General features: G+C 42.7%; 1 protein-coding gene across 1 annotated transcript in view; it reads left to right on the top strand.

Moving 5' to 3' along the window:
* The first annotated feature begins 4509 nt into the window (after nucleotides 1-4509).
* The window catches only part of LZTS1 (leucine zipper tumor suppressor 1), a 71784-nt gene continuing 56028 nt past the window's right edge, over nucleotides 4510-20265 (top strand). The window contains exon 1 of the mRNA XM_089658723.1: nucleotides 4510-4622. The gene's annotated coding sequence lies outside the window, so the exon portion shown is untranslated. The remainder of the gene's footprint in view (nucleotides 4623-20265) is intronic.

Below are 20265 nucleotides of genomic sequence, written 5' to 3' on the forward strand. Positions count from 1 at the left end.
CCCCCCTAATACTTACCTGAGCCCCATCTCCATCCAGCGATGTGCATGAGAACCTTGGCTGTCCTGGGTTTCTGCCTCCTCATTGGCTGAGAAAGTAATCACAGCCAGTGAGACAATGAGAAGACAGAGGGACAGGGCGGGGCCGAGCCACAGCTCCATGTATGAATGGACCCACGGAGCAGCGGCTCAGGAGTGTGCCTGCTCAGGTGCCCCCATAGCAAGCTGCTTGCTATGGGGGCACCAGACAGGAAGGTGGGGCCAGTAGCACCAGCGGGCGATCCAAGAAGAAGAGGATCGGGGCTGCTCTGGGCAAAATCACTGCACAGAACAGGTAAGTATAGCATGTTTGTTATTTAAAAAAAAAAAAACTGAACCTTTAGTATTGATTTAAGGCAATACATAGAGGACTAGTCTGGACAAGTCTAAAACTTAGTAAACATGTCAATGAGAGAAATTTTAGAAAGCCATCATCTCATGGCACATGGCCAAGGACATCGCCAGACAACAAGGGGTAGATTTAAAATTGGAGCACTCATGAATCTGGTGCAGCTGTGCATGGCAGCTTCAGCTTGTTCAAATAAGCTTTGAAAATAAAACTTGAACGTTTATTGGTTTCTATGCAGAGTTGTACCAGATTTTGCACTCTCCAGCTTTAGTAAATAAGCCCCCAAGAGTCACAAAATGGACTAACACCAGAGTTGCCAACCATCCGTAAATTTACGGACAGTGTAAATTTTAACCATTTATGGTTTGAACATAAATGTCCATTTACGGACAATGGCTGTCAGTGAATAAAATGGCCTTCAGCCAATTTTCCCACTGCACATGTGTGATGCCGGTTTGGGCAAGCTCAGCTGAATTCAGCTGGGCTCAAGCAGCGGGGAGGGCAGTGACTTCATGGCTCCACTTGGCGCCTTTTTATGAACAGCAACAGCCATCAACCAGGCGCCGGAGTGAAGCCGGATTGGAAGAGGAGGCGAGAGAGACGTCTCCTGGACCTCAGGAGTTTGCCAGTGCCACTCAGCCAGAAGCCGGAGGAAGGGTGACTGGTTTTAAGATTTTAACCAATAACCATATCATGTCCACAGCCTATATCCATCTCCTGTGCCGTGCCTGCAATCTGTAACCATCTCCTGTAGTATGTCTGCAGCCTGTAACCATCTTCCGTACCGTGTCCACAGCTTCTATCCAACTTCTGTACCAAGTCCAAAGCCTCTAACCATCTCCTGTACCGTGTCCGCAGCCTCTAACCATCTCCTGTACCGTGTCCACAGCCTGTAACCTTCTCCTGTACGATGTACACAGCCTATAACCATCTCCTGTACCATGTCCACAGCCTCTAACCATAGCCTGTAGTATGTCTTCAGCCTCTAACCATCTCTTGTACCGTGTCCACAGCCCCTAACCATCTCCTGTACTGTGTCTGCAGCCTTTAACCATCTCCTGTATAATGTCTACCATCTCTAACCATCATCTGTACGGAGTCTGCAGCCTCTAACCATCATCTGTACTGTGTCCACAGCCTCTAACCATCTCCTGTAGTATGTTTGCAGCCTCTAACCATCTCCTGTACTGTATCCACAGCCTCTAATCACCTCCTGCAGTATGTCCGATGCCTCTAACCATCTCTTGTGGTATGTCTTCAGTCTATAAACATCATCTGTACTGTGTCCGCAGCCTCTAACCATCATCTGTACTGTGTCTGCAGCCTCTAACCATTTCCTGTAGTGTGTCTGCAGCCTCTAACCATCTCCTTTATCATGTCTACAGTCTCTAACCAACTCTTGTATCACGTCTACAGTCTCTAACCATTTCCTGTAATACCTCCACAGTCTCTGACCATCTCTTGTATCATGTCCACAGTCTGTGACCATTTCTTGTATCATGTCCACAGTCTCTAACCAACTCTTGTATCATGTCTGCAGTCTCTGAAAGGGAGCCTGGAAAGGAGTCAAGAGCGGGAGCACCGGTGAAACGGGGTAATGGGAAGAGTCAGATGTGTTACTGTGGAGAGGAGAATATAGGATGAAACCACAGCTGCCAAGCTGGAGACAGTGAGGACTGTCTGACTGAGCCCTGCATGGTATACCTGACAGGAGGTCAGCGACAATGCCGCCGCTGAGGCAAGGGGGCAATTATGTAAGGGGGGAATTAATACAGTAAGGTAAGGGGGGCACTAATATTTAGGTTCCCCTTATATCAGTAATCCCCCCACTGTATTCACTCTACAGAAGGTGGTCTGTTGCAGCAGTTTTCACTGGAACAGGTGGTGAGGTGAACCCTCATACGGGGACACCTGTTTGACTGAAAACTGCTGCAAGCTCTTTTAACAAACTTTTATTTTAACAATGCATTAGCATTATTGCAGTAGCAAAATTACCAGGGTCACAAAGGTTGCACTTGTGACCCGGCCCTGGCGTTCCACTACTGTCGGAGGGGGCCCCAGCTGGATGCAGGGTTTTGAGCTGAGAGCGTCTCTCTCATACAGCCCAGAGCTTGCACTGACAGTTCCTCCTCCCTCGCGTGGATGGGAGAGGAGAGATGATCTGCTCCTCCCCACATGGAAGAATAATATATTTGAAATATATTTTAAAAATATTCTTACCGAATATATTGCCATATATTTGAAATGTTACAATTTTGGCCATATTCATTATATTTTTCTTCCATATGGGTCCTCCTCCCACCCCTCTCCTCCTGTGTGTGCACCACAGGAAGTGTGAAGCCCAGCAGCTGAACGATCAGACTGCTGGGTTATATTAACCTGACCTTCATGGAAAAGGAGAAATATGCTTTCTGACTTTTCTTATAACTATTAATTATAATAGACTAATAGCACTAGCTATACGTTTATAGCTTAAATATTGATATTTGCACTGTTTTGCACTTAAAATTACCACTTTATGTACTTTTTGAAGTGTCAGTAAAAAATGTGGCTCTATCAGTACATTTCATGATTTTTGTCAGTACAAAAAATTGGTGCTGTTTTTAAATTGTTGGCGTCCTGTCAGTAAATTTCACTTGAAGGGGGTTGGAAACACTGACCAACAGCCTACCAGTCTTATCTTGAAGGACAGTTCTGATGGTTATGGATATTGATTAAATATTATTTTGTGATTGGATGGATATGAAATAATTCATTATCATAACCAATGATGTTAGCATTTGATCGTATTCTTGCTTTGCAGAGTCTATAAAACCTATGTGATTGAAAGGTGATTCAGTGGTCCTTTAGCTTGTAAGCTGACCCCCCACTTATGTGTATAGCGTGTACTCAAAAAAATGATGTACCTAATTTGATAAGCCTTATTACCCTCCATTTTGTAAAAATGTCTCCATTTTTAGGCAAATACATATATTGTAGTGGACAAATCTAAAACTTAGTATACATGTCAATGAGAGAAATTTTACAACACCATTACATCATGGCACATGGCCAAGGACATCTCCAGACACTGGGAGTCACCAGATGGAACAACACCCTGCCAGCCTTATCTTGGAGGACACATCCGATTGATGGATATTATTTTGTGACTGGTTGGCAATGAAATAATGAATTATAATAACCAATGATGTTAACATTTTATTTTAATCTTGATATGCAAAATCTATAAAACGTACAGTGACTTGGAGAGGATCTGCCAAGAGGAGTGGGCCAAAATCCCTCCTGAGATGTGTGCAAACCTGGTGGCCAACTACAGGAACGTCTGACCTCTGTGATTGCCAACAAGGGATTTGCCACTAAGTACTAAGTTATGTTTTGTGAAGGGGATCAAATAGTATTTCCTTCATGAACATGCAAATCAGTGCATAATTTGTTAGACATGCATTTCTTTTGAATTTTTTGTTGCTATTCTGTCTCTCAGTGTTACAATACACCTACCATTCTATTTTTAGGCTAATCATTTCTTTGTGAGTGGGCAAACATTCAAAATCAGCAGAGGATCAAATACTTATTTCCTTCACTGTATACAATCAAAGGGGAGTTTGGTGGTCCTTTGGCTTGTAAGTTGACCACACACACATGTTCAGGTGTGCTTCAATAAAAACTTATCTAATTGAAACCTACTCACAGATGCTACTGTAATCAGTTTCTTGCTGATACCTATACAATAGCAATACTCAATAAGCACAATAGGTGCAGACAACTGGCATTGGGACACCAGCACATGAAGCGCTAATAGTCTTTTAAAACTGCTAATATCCGTTGCATTTTTTTTTTATAAGGCTTTTAGTGTTCCTGCAATAAAAAAGGTATAATAGACTGGGGAACGTGAGCATAATAACGCAAGCATATACAAATGGCTAATATAATGAATCACAAAACAAATGCATTTTTTAAGTGGGTGCTTGGAGAAAGCAAGCATAATCAAGTGAAAAAAATGTCAGGATATTGGAGCGAGTGTACGAGGGAGGAGAGGAGCAGCAAAGTGTGTGGGAGTCAGATGGAGTTTTATGTAAATACTGCCTTTTTCCTCTAGCCAATCAGAAGGAAGAGATTGAATCCTATCCCAGCCCTTCATCGCTTGCCAATTTGGCTACCAGACTCAGCTCTCAGTGGATAATCAAATCTTCTGAGCTACAGGTCTGGCCTCCAACTGACAGGCAATAAATGGGAGCAGGTGAGTAGAGCAATAAGGACCATGACCTATTCAGCAGGGAACATCAGCGTTCATAGAAGACTGGCTGCATGCTTATTGAGAGGTGATCACTGAGTGTGCAAAGTGCAGTAACCCATAGCAACCAATCAGATTTCAATTGTCATCAAGTTAAAAGCGTTCAGAACAATGAAAGATGATTTTTGAATGCTATGGGTTGCTACATACCTTATTTAATATGTTTGATTCTGCATGAAATGAATTATTTCCCAATGCATGTGATGACAGCTTCTCTATAGAAATGTTTTCTGTAACTTTATATGGATCGGGTATCAAAATATCATAATGTTTCAATATTTTTAAATATTAAATCTATCATTTAAAAAATATGTTTGAAGCTAAAATGCAGGGCCAAGTGACTCTATTCTTGATGAGAACAGACTGATGATCTGCATACATGTGGGGGAGCATGCAATGTTCTGCAAGCAAAAAAGGGAGGGGGATACTATTTAAGGAATTGGATGGAAGCAGTGATATTCTGCAGGGATAAAGAACAGAAGAAGAAAGAGCAATATTCTGCCGGTAGGAGATACAAAAAATGCAGGTCCATTAAGCAATGTTCTGTATATCTTGGGGCTAGAGTAGACTACCCATCGTTGACGAACTACAAGTCCCAGCATAGCCTGGCATATTTTATATATTAAGACATGCTGTAACTTGTAGTTCCTCAACCGGTAGACTGGAAAGGTTTAATAAAGATGGATTGCATTAGCTACACTTGATGGTACAAATGAATTGGATGAAGTTAATATTTTGAAATGAAGTTGTCATTCTACAAATTATGAAGTCAGTGTACAGTTAATGGCCAATGACAGCAGACAATTCCATTTCAGATGTTGAAATGAGAACTCAATCTGTCAGATATTAAGCAGTGACTCTCTGCTGGAGTGATGCTCTGCCAGTTTTGTCAGACAAGGCAACGAAAATGATTCCTATGGGATATCTTTCACAAGCTAAAGGAAAGAAGGAAGCTCCGCAGGGGGCTTATTAAGTGGCGTGACATCTTATTGTGGCCCATTTATGCTGCGATGTTCTGCATCATTGCTAATGAGTTCTTTTCTGCAGGCGGATTATAGCTGGGGTGAGATTGAAAAAATAATCTACATGTTTCTCTGGGCAGTATGGTAAAGGAATGCTCTGCAGATTTACTTAAAAGTATAGTGTGACACTCTGGTCTGACACTAGTGGAGCTGTTAATAGACTGATACTGTGCCGTGAGTCTTAGTGGAGAAGTTAAAAAGGTTATGTTTTACATTGGTAGTTAATAGACTGGTTAATAGAGTAATGTTCTGCGCTTTCTGGTAGCCAAGGAAATGGCGAAGTAATGTTCTGCAGTGTCTGGATAGTTGAAGAGATGGTGGAGCAATGCTCTGCTGTCTGATGAGTGGGGGTAATGCTGGAGGCGATGCTCTGTAATGTAGAAAGAGTAATAGAATGATGCTCTGCAGCAATGATTAGTAGAAGTGATAATGTGGTAAAGATAATTTTAAAGAAATGCTCTGCGGCGTCTGGTAGTATAAGTGACAATGGCACAATATTCTGCAGTGATTGAATGATAGTTTGCTGTGGGTGAGGTGAGGTAATAGAGCAACATTATATCTGTCGTGCCTGTTTGTGGAAGTGACAGTGGAGCAATGGTCTGCAGAGTCTGCTTAGTGAAAGTGATAATGGAGTCAGGTCCTCCTTGTGTCACTCAATAGAAGTGATAATGGAACAGTGTCAGATAGTGGAAGCAGTAATGGAGCGATGGTCTGCATTGGCTTGTTTGTTAAAGTGATATTAGAGCAATGTTCTGCGGTGCTGATTAGTAGATTTGATAATGGAGAGATGCTCTGCAGTGTGTTATTGTGAAGGGAGTAGTAGTGGGATGCGTCTTAGTGTATGGGCTGCAGAGAGGATGTTTGATGCCCTTTAGTGTCTGGTAGAAGAATTAGTGGTGGAGTAATGTTCTGCAGTATTTGGTAGTAGAGGTGATTGGTAGGGTTTTGTTCTGCTGTATCTACCTATAAAGTTTTTGGTGGAGCAGTGCTGTCTGGTTTTTTAAGGCAATGGTGCTCTGTAGTGTCTAGGTAACATAGGTGATAGTGGTGCAATGATCTGCAGAGTCTGAGGAGCGAAGATGGTTGTGGTGCAATGTTCTCCACCACCTGAGTAGCAGAGATGACAACAGAGCATTGCTCTGCTGTGTTGGGGTAATGGAAATAATGGAGGAGTCAAATTCTTCAGTGCCTGGGCAATGAAAGTGATGTTGGAGCAACATGCTGTAGACTCAGGTTAGTGGAGGTGGACCAATGTTTTGCAGGTCTAGGTGACAAAGCTAATGGTGGTGCAATGTTCTGCACTGTCTGGATAATGGAGTTAATTGCACAGCAATGTTCTGCAGTGTCTGGGTGATGGTAGAGCAATGTTCTGCAATCTCTGGTTGGTGGAGGTGGACAATGCTTTGCAGGTGTGAGCTGAGCAGAGCTGATGGCGGTGCAATGTTTTTCAACTTTTTGGCAATGTAGGTGATAATGCAGCAATGTTCTGTAGTGTCTGGGTAATGTAAGTAATGGTGGAGCAATGTTCTGTAATATTGGGATAGTGGAGGTGGATTAATGCTTTGCAGGGCTGGGTAGCACAGCTGATGGCGGTGCAGTGATTTGCAATGTCTGGGTATTGTAGGTTACGGTGGAGTATAATTCTGCAGCATGAGGGTAGTGAAGCTGGTGCAATGTTCTGCAGAATCTAGTTAGTGAAGGAGATGATGGAGCAATGGAGGAGTGCTGCATTTCATGGTATTGGATAACTGAGCATATGGTGGTGCAATGTCCTACAGTATCTAAGTAGTGTGAGAGATGGTGGAGGAATGAAGGAGGGACGTTCTTCATGATTTAGGTAAGTGAGCTTATGGTAGTTCTGCAGTGCCTAGGTAGTGGAAGAGATGATGGAGTGATGGAGGAGTGATGTTCTTCATGGTTTAGGTAGCTGAGTTTATGGTGGTGCAATGTTCTGCAGTGCCTAGGTAGTGTAGAAGATGATGGAGAGGTGTTCTTTATGGTTTGATTGGGTGAGCTTATAGTGGTGCAATGTTCTGCAGTGTCTAGGTAGTTGAGATGATGGAGCGATAAAGGAGTGATGTTCTTCATGGTCTGGGTAGCTGCGCATATGGTGATGTAATGTTCCGTATTGTCTAGGTCGTGAAGGAGATGATGGGGCGATGTTCTTCATGGTTTGGGTAACTGAGCTTATGGTGGTGCAAAGTTCTAAACTCTACAGTGTCTAGGTTGTGAAGGAAATGATGGAGCAATGTTCTTCATGGTCTAGGTAGCTGAGCTTATGGTGGTGTAATGTTCCGTAGTGTCTAGGTCATGAAGGAAATGATGGAGCGATGTTCTTCATGGTCTAGGTAGCTGAGCTTATGGTGGTGTAATGTTCCATAGTGTCTAGGTCATGAAGGAGATGATGCAGCGATGTTCTTCATGGTTTGGGTAGCTGAGCTTATGGTGGTGCAATGTTCTAAACTCTACAGTGTCTAGGTAGTAGAGAAGATGATGGAGAGATGTTCTTCATGATTTGGGTAGTTGAGCTTTTGGTGCTGCAATGTTCTGCAGCATCTAGGTAGTGGAGGAGATGATGGAGAGATGTTCTTCATAATTGGCGTAGCTGAGCTTTTGGTGGTGCAGTCTTCTGCACTGTCTAGGTAGCTTAGGAGATGAGATGATAGCGCAATAGAGGAGCAATGTTCTTCATGGTTTGGGTAGCTGATCTTATGGTGGTGCAATGTTCTGCAGTGTCTAGGCACTGGAGAAGATAATGGAGAAATGTTCTTTATGGTTTGAGTAGCTGAGCTTATGGTGGTGCAATGTTCTGCAGTGTTTAGGTAATTGAGGAGATGATCTAGAGGTTTTCTTCATGGTTTGGGTAGGTAATATTATGGTGGTGCAATGTCCTGCAGTATCTAGGTAGTGGAGGAGATGATCTAGAGGTATTCTTCATGGTTTGGGTAGGTAAGCTTATGGTGGTGCAATGTTCTGCACTGGCTAGGTAGTGGAGGAGATGATCTAGAGGTATTCTTCATGGTTTAGGTAGGTAAGCTTATGGTGGTGCAATGTTCTGCAGTGTCTAGGTAGCGGAGGAGATGATCTAGAGGTATTCTTCATGGTTTGGGTAGGTAAGCTTATGGTGGTGCAATGTTCTGCAGTGTCTAGGTAGCGAAGGAGATGATGGAGGAGCGGTGTTCTTCATGATTTGAGTAGGTGAGCTTATGGTGATGCAATGCTCTGCAGTTTGTTGGTAGTGAAGTTGGAATTATATTCTGCAGCATACAAATGTATGAGAAGGGTAAGTAGGTGATTACTTACCTGACATCCTGATGGTATGGATGCCCAGTAGTGGTAGTAAAGGTCTATTCGAAGAGAAGTGCTGACAGTAATTATTAGACTTGGGGGACACAGCAGGCTCAGTTTAATTTGTACTTCCAGCTTGTTCTAGAAAGGTAACACTGGAAGGCAGAAGGGTTAACACATGTACAATGTGCAGGTTATGGTGAGGGGGATTAATGAGCTGATGCAGTGAAGGAGCTTGTAGTCAGGGAGCAGCAAACCCTGTGTGGTCTCGGAAAGGTGAGCTATTATTCTGCTTGTGCTCTGTGGGGCTCTCTGTACTGCTCTTCATATTTCTCATCTCTGGGAAGTGATTGAAGCCGGCAAGGGGTTAATGGAGTGGGTAAATCTCAATATCTAAGGAGTAATGCCAAAATGAGGTGATTGCATATCACTTATATCCACTTATCTAGAGCAAAGGGCAGGACACTTCTTCACCCATAGCAACCAATCTACAGCCATCTGAGAAATAGAAGATGGTATTTGCTCGGTTGCTATGGGTTACTACACTTTGCCTGTTTCTATAGGAACTAATAAAAAAACAAGGTTGCCAAAGCAACAAGTCAGATCTAGTCTTCCATTTTTATTCAACACGGAGAAAATTAAACATGGCGTGTGTTTCTGATTGTAGGTAACAGTTGCTCTTCTCCTTGGATGAGTATTCTGCAATCCTTGTCTTCTATTATTGTGTGTGCATGTATGTATGTATGTATGTATGTGTGTATATATATATATATATATATATATACATACACACAGAGTTAGGTGCATATATTTTTGGACACATGCAAAATTTTAGCTTTTTTCAGGTGTTTACCAAAATATATTCAAGCTCTAGTTATATAATGGAAATGGGCTGAAAGTAAACACTCTCAGGTTTAATTCAAGGGTATGTACATCCAAATTGGAGGAAGGGTTTAGGAATTACAGTTCTTAAGAGTAGCCTCTTGCGTGCGTGTCTCCTTAGTGAATTTCTTTTTAAATAGGGTGCGTGTCTCCTTAGTGAATTTCTTTATAAATAGGGTGCGTGTCTCCTTAGTGAATTTCTTTATAAATAGGGTGCGTGTCTCCTTAGTGAATTTCTTTATAAATAGGGTGCTTGTCTCCTTAGTGAATTTCTTTATAAATAGGGTGCGTGTCTCCTTAGTGAATTTCTTTATAAATAGGGTGCGTGTCTCCTTAGTGAATTTCTTTATAAATAGGGTGCGTGTCTCCTTAGTGAATTTCTTTATAAATAGGGTGCGTGTCTCTTTAGTGAATTTCTTTATAAATAGGGTGCGTGTCTCCTTAGTGAATTTCTTTATAAATAGGGTGCGTGTCTCCTTAGTGAATTTCTTTATAAATAGGGTGCGTGTCTCCTTAGTGAATTTCTTTATAAATAGGGTGCGTGTCTTTTTAGTGAATTTCTTTATAAATAGGGTGCGTGTCTCCTTAGTGAATCTCTTTGTAAATGGGCTGAAAGTAAACACTCTCAGGTTTAATTCAAGGGTATGTACATCCAAATTGGAGGAAGGGTTTAGGAATTACAGTTCTTAAGAGTAGCCTCTTGCGTGCGTGTCTCCTTAGTGAATTTCTTTTTAAATAGGGTGCGTGTCTCCTTAGTGAATTTCTTTATAAATAGGGTGCGTGTCTCCTTAGTGAATTTCTTTATAAATAGGGTGCGTGTCTCCTTAGTGAATTTCTTTATAAATAGGGTGCTTGTCTCCTTAGTGAATTTCTTTATAAATAGGGTGCGTGTCTCCTTAGTGAATTTCTTTATAAATAGGGTGCGTGTCTCCTTAGTGAATTTCTTTATAAATAGGGTGCGTGTCTCCTTAGTGAATTTCTTTATAAATAGGGTGCGTGTCTCTTTAGTGAATTTCTTTATAAATAGGGTGCGTGTCTCCTTAGTGAATTTCTTTATAAATAGGGTGCGTGTCTCCTTAGTGAATTTCTTTATAAATAGGGTGCGTGTCTCCTTAGTGAATTTCTTTATAAATAGGGTGCGTGTCTCCTTAGTGAATTTCTTTATAAATAGGGTGCGTGTCTTTTTAGTGAATTTCTTTATAAATAGGGTGCGTGTCTCCTTAGTGAATCTCTTTGTAAATAGATTTTTATGATTATATAATGGCTTAAAGCTGAACATTTATAAAAGCTATAATCTGATGTGGGCAGGAAGGGTGATAGGCACAGCGCGGGGGCAATTACTGGAACTGATCCCCTGTATGTTTCTCTCTGCGGCACCTCCTGGTGCACCATACATTTCTGCTGCCTAAGCCCCCCCACCCCTTTCTCTCCTCTTCTTCCCAGCAGCAAGTGCACTATAGGATCCATAGGATGAAGGATGAAGAGTGGGGGAAGGATCTGTAAATATATCACATTTACCAGCCCCTTTCTTTCCTGAGTGAACACGAGTGACTGGCACCGATCACTCACTGTGTTCAATCATAACTGAAGCAAGGTAAACTGTGTTTATTTGGGGGCCCTGTCACGGTTGGTGCACGGGCCCCTGTGGTTTTTGACAGCAGCCCTGAATGCAAGCAATGCTAGTACCTGAATTTTACCTGACATCAGCTTCTTGTAGCCCCTGTACAGCAGAGCAAGAGTGTGAGAAGAAGCAGCAGCACAAGGAGCCAATCAATTTATGTGCTGACAAGCAGCATGCTGATATGAGGGGAAACCAGAGTGACAAAGAGATGAGCCTATCACTGTGCTGCTTCTCCTTTCACTGTCCAGTAACAGGCTGGTGTATGTTCAGGACAACCTGGGCTCAGTGGAAGTGGGTTGAATGATGCTGGCCATCAGACTGAGGACAGCTAGCATACTACAGGAAAAATCTCTGTATTTAAGGCGAATATTACAATGGTATTTTTTTCTATTCTTTTAATACGCTTTTCATTTTATCTTGTTGTTTTTGGCTGGAGTTATGCAATATTGAAAGAAGATGGCTTGCTAAGCACAGAAGGACATTAGAAATGTTCAGCCTCTCCAGGCTAGACATGAAGATGGGTTGATTTACTAAAACTCAGAATCTGGTGCAGCTGAGCATGGTAGCCAATCAGCTTCTAACTTCAGCTTGTTCCTTAAAGTGTTACTAAACCCAGGACCCTGCATTCACTATATCTGGTCTCCCACAGTACACAGAACATGGAAATGCAATTGTTTTAGTAAATATAAACTGCTAAATACCTTTTCTCATCAGCAGTTAGAGCAGCCTTGTGACTTCTGCAGAACTCCAGGAGGATGCAAAACCCCTGACCTCTGTCTGAACAGTGCTGATTGGCCCTGTGCTGATCACATGCACAAAAAAAAAAAACCTCTCTAGCAATACACACTAAATTGAGCATGTGCAGAAGGGCTACGGGTTCAGTCTTTCTTATCTTTCATTTGAACAAGAGGAGGGGCAGAGAAAACAGGATCAAACAACCTTTTTACACAATGCAGAGGATTAACCCCTTAGGTTCCACAGTGAGTATAACAAGCATGCTTTACTGCATATACAGACTGATTGTACTGTTGTAGGTTTTGTAACAGTTTAAGCTTTGACAAAAAACCTGATTGGTTTCTATGCACTCTCCAGTTTTAGTAAATCCCCCCGAAGACATTGTGGGTGGAATCAGGATCTTCCAAGGGTCCATAGAAATCCTGGTGTTTCAGTGCCTGGTGACCGTCCTCTGAAAATGCTTGTTGCCTTTGAGTTTCTTGCTGAATATCTTTTGAGTCTCTGACCCAGAATGCACAGATGCAGTCCAAGAGACTCAATGATCCTTGTAAGTCATTAGAAAGTACTTAAAGGCCAACCTCAGGAATAAAATAAAACTACTCTTGAATTGCCCTCTGCCCCCCCCCCCCCCACTGCAAGGGTTAAATGCACATGTCATATAGGGGGTACAGATACAGGTAGGATTACTTATCCTATCCCCTGCTTCGGTTGGCTCCAGCGCTGTCCTCTGCTCTGGTCTGTGGGCAGTCCCTCTGTGCCATCAAATACAATGCAGTGCTGTTAACTCTGGATTGTATGTGATGGGGCAAGCATGCAACTGGGGCAAGGAGCACCTTAGAGAGGTGGTTGTAGAGTAATGGTTGCACTGCCGGAGGGACTCTACATAGGGTAATTATTTTTCCTTATTCTGACATCCCTAAATAGAACAAGCATTTAACCTTTGCACTGGGGGCCCCCAGATTTTTTTCTAATTCCTGGTTGGGTTTAAAGCCACTGTACCAGCAAACGTGTGAAACCGTGGCCAGGAGCGCCCTACAGAGAAGGCTGTGGGGAACCAGACACACCACTGGAAGGACCATGCTGGAACCAGAATACTGCATTACTACTTATCCTAGTGTACCTAGACATAACAAGCATTTAACCCTTGTAGCGTAGAGGGGGTGGGCTTTTTTTCTTGTTCCTAGAGTTGGGCTTGATGCCACTGCACTAGCATGAGCATTGACCCACAGCTAGAAGTGTTTTAGGAAGGAGGCTGTGGGGGACCAGTCACACTGCTGGTGGACCCTGCTGGAATGCAAGGTATTACTACTTATAACAGTATACCTAGACATAACAAGCATTTACCCTTGTAGAGTAGAGGGGGTGGGCTTTTTTTTTTCTTGTTCCTAGAGTTGGACTTGATGCCACTGTACAAGTGTAAAACCGCGGCCAGGAGCGCCCTACAGAGCAGGCTGTGGGGGACCAGAAACACCACTGGAAGAACCATGCTGGAGCCAGAATACTGCATTACTACTTATCCTGGTGTACCTAGACATAACAAGCATTTAACCCTTGTAGAGTAGAGGGGGTGGGCTTTTTTTTCTTGTTCCTAGAGTTGGGCTTGATGCCACTGCACTAGCATGAGCATTGACCCACGGCTAGAAGTGTTTGAGGAAGGAGGCTGTGGGGAACCAGTCGCACTGCTGCTGGACCCTGCTGGATTACAAGGTAATACTACTTATTCCAGTATACCTAGACATAACAAGCATTTAACCCTTGTATCATAGAGGGGGTGGGCTTTTTTTTCTTGTTCCTAGAGTTGGGCTTGATGCCACTGCACCAGCATGAGCGTTGACCCATGGCTAGAAGTGTTTTAGGGAGGAGGCTGTGTGGGACCAGTCACAGTGCTGGTGGACCCTGCTGGATTGCAAGGTATTACTACTTATTCCAGTATACCTAGACATAACAAGCATTTACCCTTGTAGAGTAGAGGGGGTGGGCTTTTTCTTTTTTGTTCCTAGAGTTGGACTTGATGCCACTGTACAAGTGTGAAACCGCGGCCAGGAGCGCCCTACAGAGCAGGCTGTGGGGGACCAGACACACCACTGGAAGGACCATGCTGGAGCCAGAATACTGCATTACTACTTATCCTGGTGTACCTAGACATAACAAGCATTTAACCCTTGTAGCGTAGAGGGGGTGGGCTTTTTTTTTCTTGTTCCTAGAGTTGGGCTTGATGCCACTGTACCAGCATGAGCGTTGACCCACGGCTAGAAGTGTTTTAGGGAGGAGGCTGTGTGGGACCAGTCACAGTGCTGGTGAACCCTGCTGGATTGCAAGGTATTACTACTTATTCCAGTATACTTAGACATAACAAGCATTTAACCCTTGTAGCTAGAGATGAGCGAATCGAACTTGGCGAAGTGGAATTCGTTTCGAATATTAGGAAAAATTCGATTCGCATCGAATCCGAATTTTAGCAAACTTCGGATGCACGAATCAAATTTTCCCCGATCAGCCGGCAAAAGTGTCACTGCAGAGAGCTCCGCTATTTCTGACAGTTCTCTGACAGTTCTGACAGTTCATTTACAGCGGTTGAAACATTGTATCTATTTGTTTCCATTTAGGATACAGATGTTTTTATTCGGAAATAAATAGATACAATGTTTCAACCGCTGTAAATGAACTGTCAGAACTGTCAGAGAACTGTCAGAAATAGCGGAGCTCTCTGCAGATACACTTTTTGCTGTACTGGAATTCTTCTTCTTTTCATTCTTCTTCTTCTTTTCATTCTTCTTTTCATTCTTCTTCTTTTCATTCTTCTTCTTCTTCTTTTCATTCTTCTTTTCATTCTTCTTCTTCTTTTCATTCTTCTTCTTCTTCTTTTCATTCTTCTTTTCATTCTTCTTCTTCTTCTTTTCATTCTTCTTCTTCTTCTCATTCATTCTTCTTCTTCTTCTTTTCATTCTTCTTCTTCTTCTTTTCATTCTTCTTCTTTTCATTCTTCTTCTTCTTCTTTTCATTCTTCTTTTCATTCTTCTCATTCTTCTTTTCATTCTTCTTTTCATTCTTCTTCTCATTCTTCTTTTCATTCTTCTTCTTCTTTTCATTCTTCTTCTTTTCATTCTTCTTCTTTTCTTTCTTCTTCTTTTCATTCTTCTTCTTCTTCTTTTCATTCTTCTTCTTCTTTTCATTCTTCTTCTTCTTCTTCTTCTTCTTTTCATTCTTCTTCTTCTTCTTTTCATTCTTCTTCTTCTTCTTTTCATTCTTCTTCTTCTTTTCATTCTTCTTTTAATTCTTCTTCTCATTCTTCTTTTCATTCTTCTTCTTCTTTTCATTCTTCTTCTTTTCATTCTTCTTCTTCTTCTTCTTTTCATTCTTCTTCTTCTTCTTTTCATTCTTCTTTTCATTCTTCTTCTTCTTTTCATTACTCTTCTTCTTCTTTTCATTCTTCTTTTCATTCTTCTTCTTCTTCTTTTCATTCTTCTTTTCATTCTTCTTCTTCTTCTTTTCATTCTTCTTCTTCTCCTTCTTCTTCTTCTTCGTCGTGCCCCGTGACTGCCCAAATGAGTGAAGTGTGCGGTAATTCTAAGATCGACGGCACTCATCTGCATGTCATACTGACTGACAGTATTACTTCTCTTCCCCAGCAGACTCCAAGGGCATTTAAATTAAAGGTACAGTGTTCTGCACTAATATAAAGGCTCTCTGAAGCCTAGAAACCCTTTAAATAAGTTAAATTCGCGGCGAATAAATTCGCATCGAATCGAATTTCTCCCGCAAATTCGGAGAATCAGCCGAATCGAATTTTTGAATAATTCGCTCATCTCTACTTGTAGTGTAGAGGGGGTGGGCTTTTTTTTCTTGTTCCTAGAGTTGGGCTTGATGCCACTGTACCAGCATGAGCGTTGACCCACGGCTAGAAGTTTTTTAGGGAGAAGGCTGTGGGGGACCAGTCACACTGATTGATGGATTGCAAGGTACTACTACTTATTCCAGTATACCTAGACATAACAAGCATTTAACCCTTGCGCCACAGGATGGGGAAGTTCTAGCACCTAGAGTTTGGTTTGAATCCACTGGATCAGCCTGTAATCTATTACTTTCGGAAGATGAAGCTGGTAGTAGCTTCCTCAGATTTCTTTTAGGGCTTGTTCACACTGCCTTCAAGCTATGCCCAGTTTTAGCACGCGGAAAGCTGTCAGTTATCACTTGCAGTGAGGGGCGGTGTTGATGTGCATCTTAGTGCATCGCACTGTCAACTTTTTGTTTTTTTTAAACTTTACTTGAAATGTCACAAAGAGACACTTCATTCATGTCTCCACACAGCAAAGCGGTGACAGGTGGTACCTTCTTGTGCACCACCGCTGTGGTAAAATTCTACATGTCTATATTGTATTGCAACTCATCGCACCATGTCTCTCAGTTGTGTTGAAGTGTGAATGGAGCACAATTGTTCTCTATGTGCCCTACGGGGACTAGTGTGTATCCAGTGTGGAAAAACACCAGGCACTGTACCATATCTGAACAATCCCTTTAAACACATTCATTTTGCGTCATATACATTTTTTCTTTATTAAACCCACAACAGTAAAATCAGTCTGTATATGCAGTAAAGCATGATTGAGATACTCACTATGGAACCTAAGTGGTTAATCCTCTGTGTTGTGAGAAAATGCTGTTTTAACCTGACATCTCTGATCCTCCCCTTCTTCCAGTGCCCCCCTCTTATCTCCTGATAAGACATATGGTATGGAGATACTCTGCACATGCTCGGTTTTGTGTGTATTGCTAGAAAGGTTTTTTTTCTTTTTCTTGGGACAGTGCATGTGATCAGCACAGGGCCAATCAGCACCGTCCAGACAGAGGTTAGGGTTCTGCATCCTCCTAGAGCAGAAAGAACACTCCTCCTACAAGGTTTAACCAGTGTTCTGCTGGATACTGACAGAAGTCACAAGACTGCTCTAACTGCTGACGAGAAAAGGTATTTAGCAGTTTATATTTACTAAAATAATTGCATTTCCATGTTCTCTGTAATGTGGGAGACCAGATAGAGTGAATGCAGGGTCCTGGGTTTAGTAACACTTTAAAAATGTAATGTCTAAATAGACTGTCATAATCAGGAGGAGTATTTTTATCCTTTAGATGTTCTCCTTTTGGATTTCCTAATAATCTTTTCCAATTCAGATCAAATGTAGGCTGTTTTCTTCTTATTGATGGCGCTGGATGTTGTTATTGGTACGAGTTTTACATAGCAGCAGCTGGGGGAGACCATCTAAATGCTGGGTGGTTTTTTTTTTGCCTGTAATGTGTGGGTCTGTTGCCATAGGATTCTGTCAGAATTTGACTTGATCTGGTAGAGGCTGCTGTCCCTGACGATTGCTCCTGCCTGACTCATGCAGCACAGAGTGTGCGTGGGAGGCTCAGCTACCTCTAAAGACTACAGCTGAAAAATCAGGGACAACGAGACTTTCTTAGGGTTGAACAGTGAGTGTGTGGGAGCTCGCTGCCTGGATGATTTTGAACCTATCTCCATTAATATTGTTCTTTCTGATCCTTGAACATTGACCTTACCATATGTCTAGATTACTTATTGTACAAAATGGTCTCAAATATAAAAATTATAACAAATGGTGCTTGTATGATCTGATCGCTGTACAATCGCATTGAAAATGACATGAGGAATACACAAGGATGCATATGTATACAGCAAGTGGATACTCCTGATTCCAGTTTTTTTTCTACAGGAAAGGTAACAATGAACCGGACTAATCAAATCTTCCCTTGACTCCCAACGAGGGTCACACAGGTATTTCTGACCATTTATGCAAGAGTATTTAACCTCTTACCGACCACGTAAAGCAGGGGTGTCAAACTCAATTTCATTGTGATAACATAAAAATAGTGCAGCGCTGAAAAATAATGACAAAATGACAGAAAAGTAGTCCACTAAAAGTCTATGTCATATAAACGTATCCAGTGTCAGATGTGGATTCAGAATTGGTGATCCGTGTGGAAATGGCTGGAAAACGCACTCACCAGAAGTAAGACACATAAACGCAGTGTGTATATGAAGCTCTTGGGACTTCAATCCAGAGGGAAATAAAGCTGATCCAGTTACAGGAATGGTGGGTCCCTCCTCGGTAGATGCAGCAACAGATCTTCCTTAACACGATTAGATGTAGAATTCCAAGACCAAGGTTCTGCAAGCAAAAAGCTCCTCAAGGGAGTTTTAGGGAAGGACACCCATAGTGAAGTAGGTAATAAAAGGCAGCTTTATTCACAATAATGATATCCAATTCAAAGCAGGCAGGTATCATACAGATGTGTCAGCAAGACAACTAACCCTGGTACTTTGAATAGTGGCCGCCGGGCCTCCACGTGGCACCGGCGGCGTAGCGTCTCGACGTCCAGGCTCCTCAATTTCATTGTGGGCTGCATCAGCATTATGGTTGCCCTCAAAGGGCCAGTTGTATGTGTAAGTCAAGATGTCCAGAGCACCCCACCCCCACTTAAATCAGATGTCAGGAGCCCCCCCCACTATCAGAAGTCAAGAGTTCCCCACCCTCCCTTACATTACAGTGCACCTCCCACTTACCTTGTGCTTCTGCCAGGAAGAAGCTGGGAAGCAGAAAGTGCAGGGTCTGCAAGAGGACCAGAGGAGGGCTGGAGTCAGCTGCTGGAGTCTACTGAATGCTGAGACCAGGGGAGGCAGAGATGAGGGGGTACTGTGGCTGCACAGGGAGATGCAGGATCTGTAGGAGGAGTTCTATCCTCCACTCTTCTGTTGACTACTAACGGGGGGGGGGGGGGGTGCAGAGATGAGCCTGTCCATGGCTGCACAAGGAAGTGCAGGATCTGGAGGAGGAGTTCTGTACCCTTTTCTGTTGCTGACTGCTTAGACAAGGTGGGGTCAGAAACAAAGGGGGTGCTACAGCTGCAGGAAAGGTGGGTGGCCACATGAAATGGCCTGGTGGGCTGATTTGATCCACGGGCCTTGTGTTTGACACATGTGACGTAACATATGTGCAGCAGTAGGGAGGGTGAGCCAGTTCCATTGTCACAAAATTTGAGCAGTCAGGCTCTTTATTGTAAAAGAGACATGCAAGTCTCGTCTGCAACAAAATATACCTACCTGCCTGTTTGCTGTCTTCTTCAGCCTGTAAACTGAGCTGCACATGTGCAGCTAACCTTACATCATTGGTATGGTCTCTGTGTGCTGGGATGACCAACTCATTTACATGTGCAGGTGTGACATCATCCCGTGTCATCCAATGAAGACTGGTACCCAACAGAAGATACTACTTTTGAACACAAACACGTTGCCCACTTGGGTCCATGGGACCAAGGATTCTGCGGTGAGAGCATGCACACTGCCCGCTTCCAGCACAGTGTCACAGACAACTCCCAGTCTCTGTTTATAAGCAGGAGCTGGCAGGATGGGCTCCTGATCATGTGACCACTGTGTAGCCAATCCTGCCTCCCAGTGTCAAGACCCACTTAAAGAGCCTGGGGGGGGGGAGTCGTGAAGGGGTTAAACATTGACGTTGATCTGCCTGTTTAAAACAAGGTATATAAAGCATATACAGTTGTGGCCAAAATTATTCAACCCCCAATGCTGTAAAGGGGTTTAGGGACTATAGTGTACATTTGGAATTGTATTCAGAATCAAATCCTACAAGGACGTTGTAACTACCCAAATGCAACTAAAATGACATCAATTGTTTATGTAATACAGTAGTAAATGGTTCTTATGTGGTTTCTTCATTGCCACAATTATTCAACCCCTTAAAGACTACCACTCTGAAGAACAGAGGTTCATACAGGTGCTTTCCATCAGGTATTGAAAACACCTGTGGATGTCACCGAGCAGCAATCAAGCATAATAAGCACCAATTAGGCAGCTTTAAAATGACTGTGATACTCAGCTCCTTCTAGACATTTACTGGTGTGGTTACAAACATGGTGAAGGCAAGAGAATGGTCCAGGAAGACAAGAGAAGAGGTGATTTCTCTTCACAGGAAGGGCAATGGCTATAAGAAGATTGCAAAGATGTTAAACA

Source organism: Staurois parvus, unplaced genomic scaffold (genome assembly GCF_062004578.1).
Source record: "Staurois parvus isolate SC_StPar_1 unplaced genomic scaffold, SC_StPar_1.0 ptg001090l, whole genome shotgun sequence".
In the NCBI taxonomy this organism is placed as follows: domain Eukaryota; kingdom Metazoa; phylum Chordata; class Amphibia; order Anura; family Ranidae; genus Staurois; species Staurois parvus.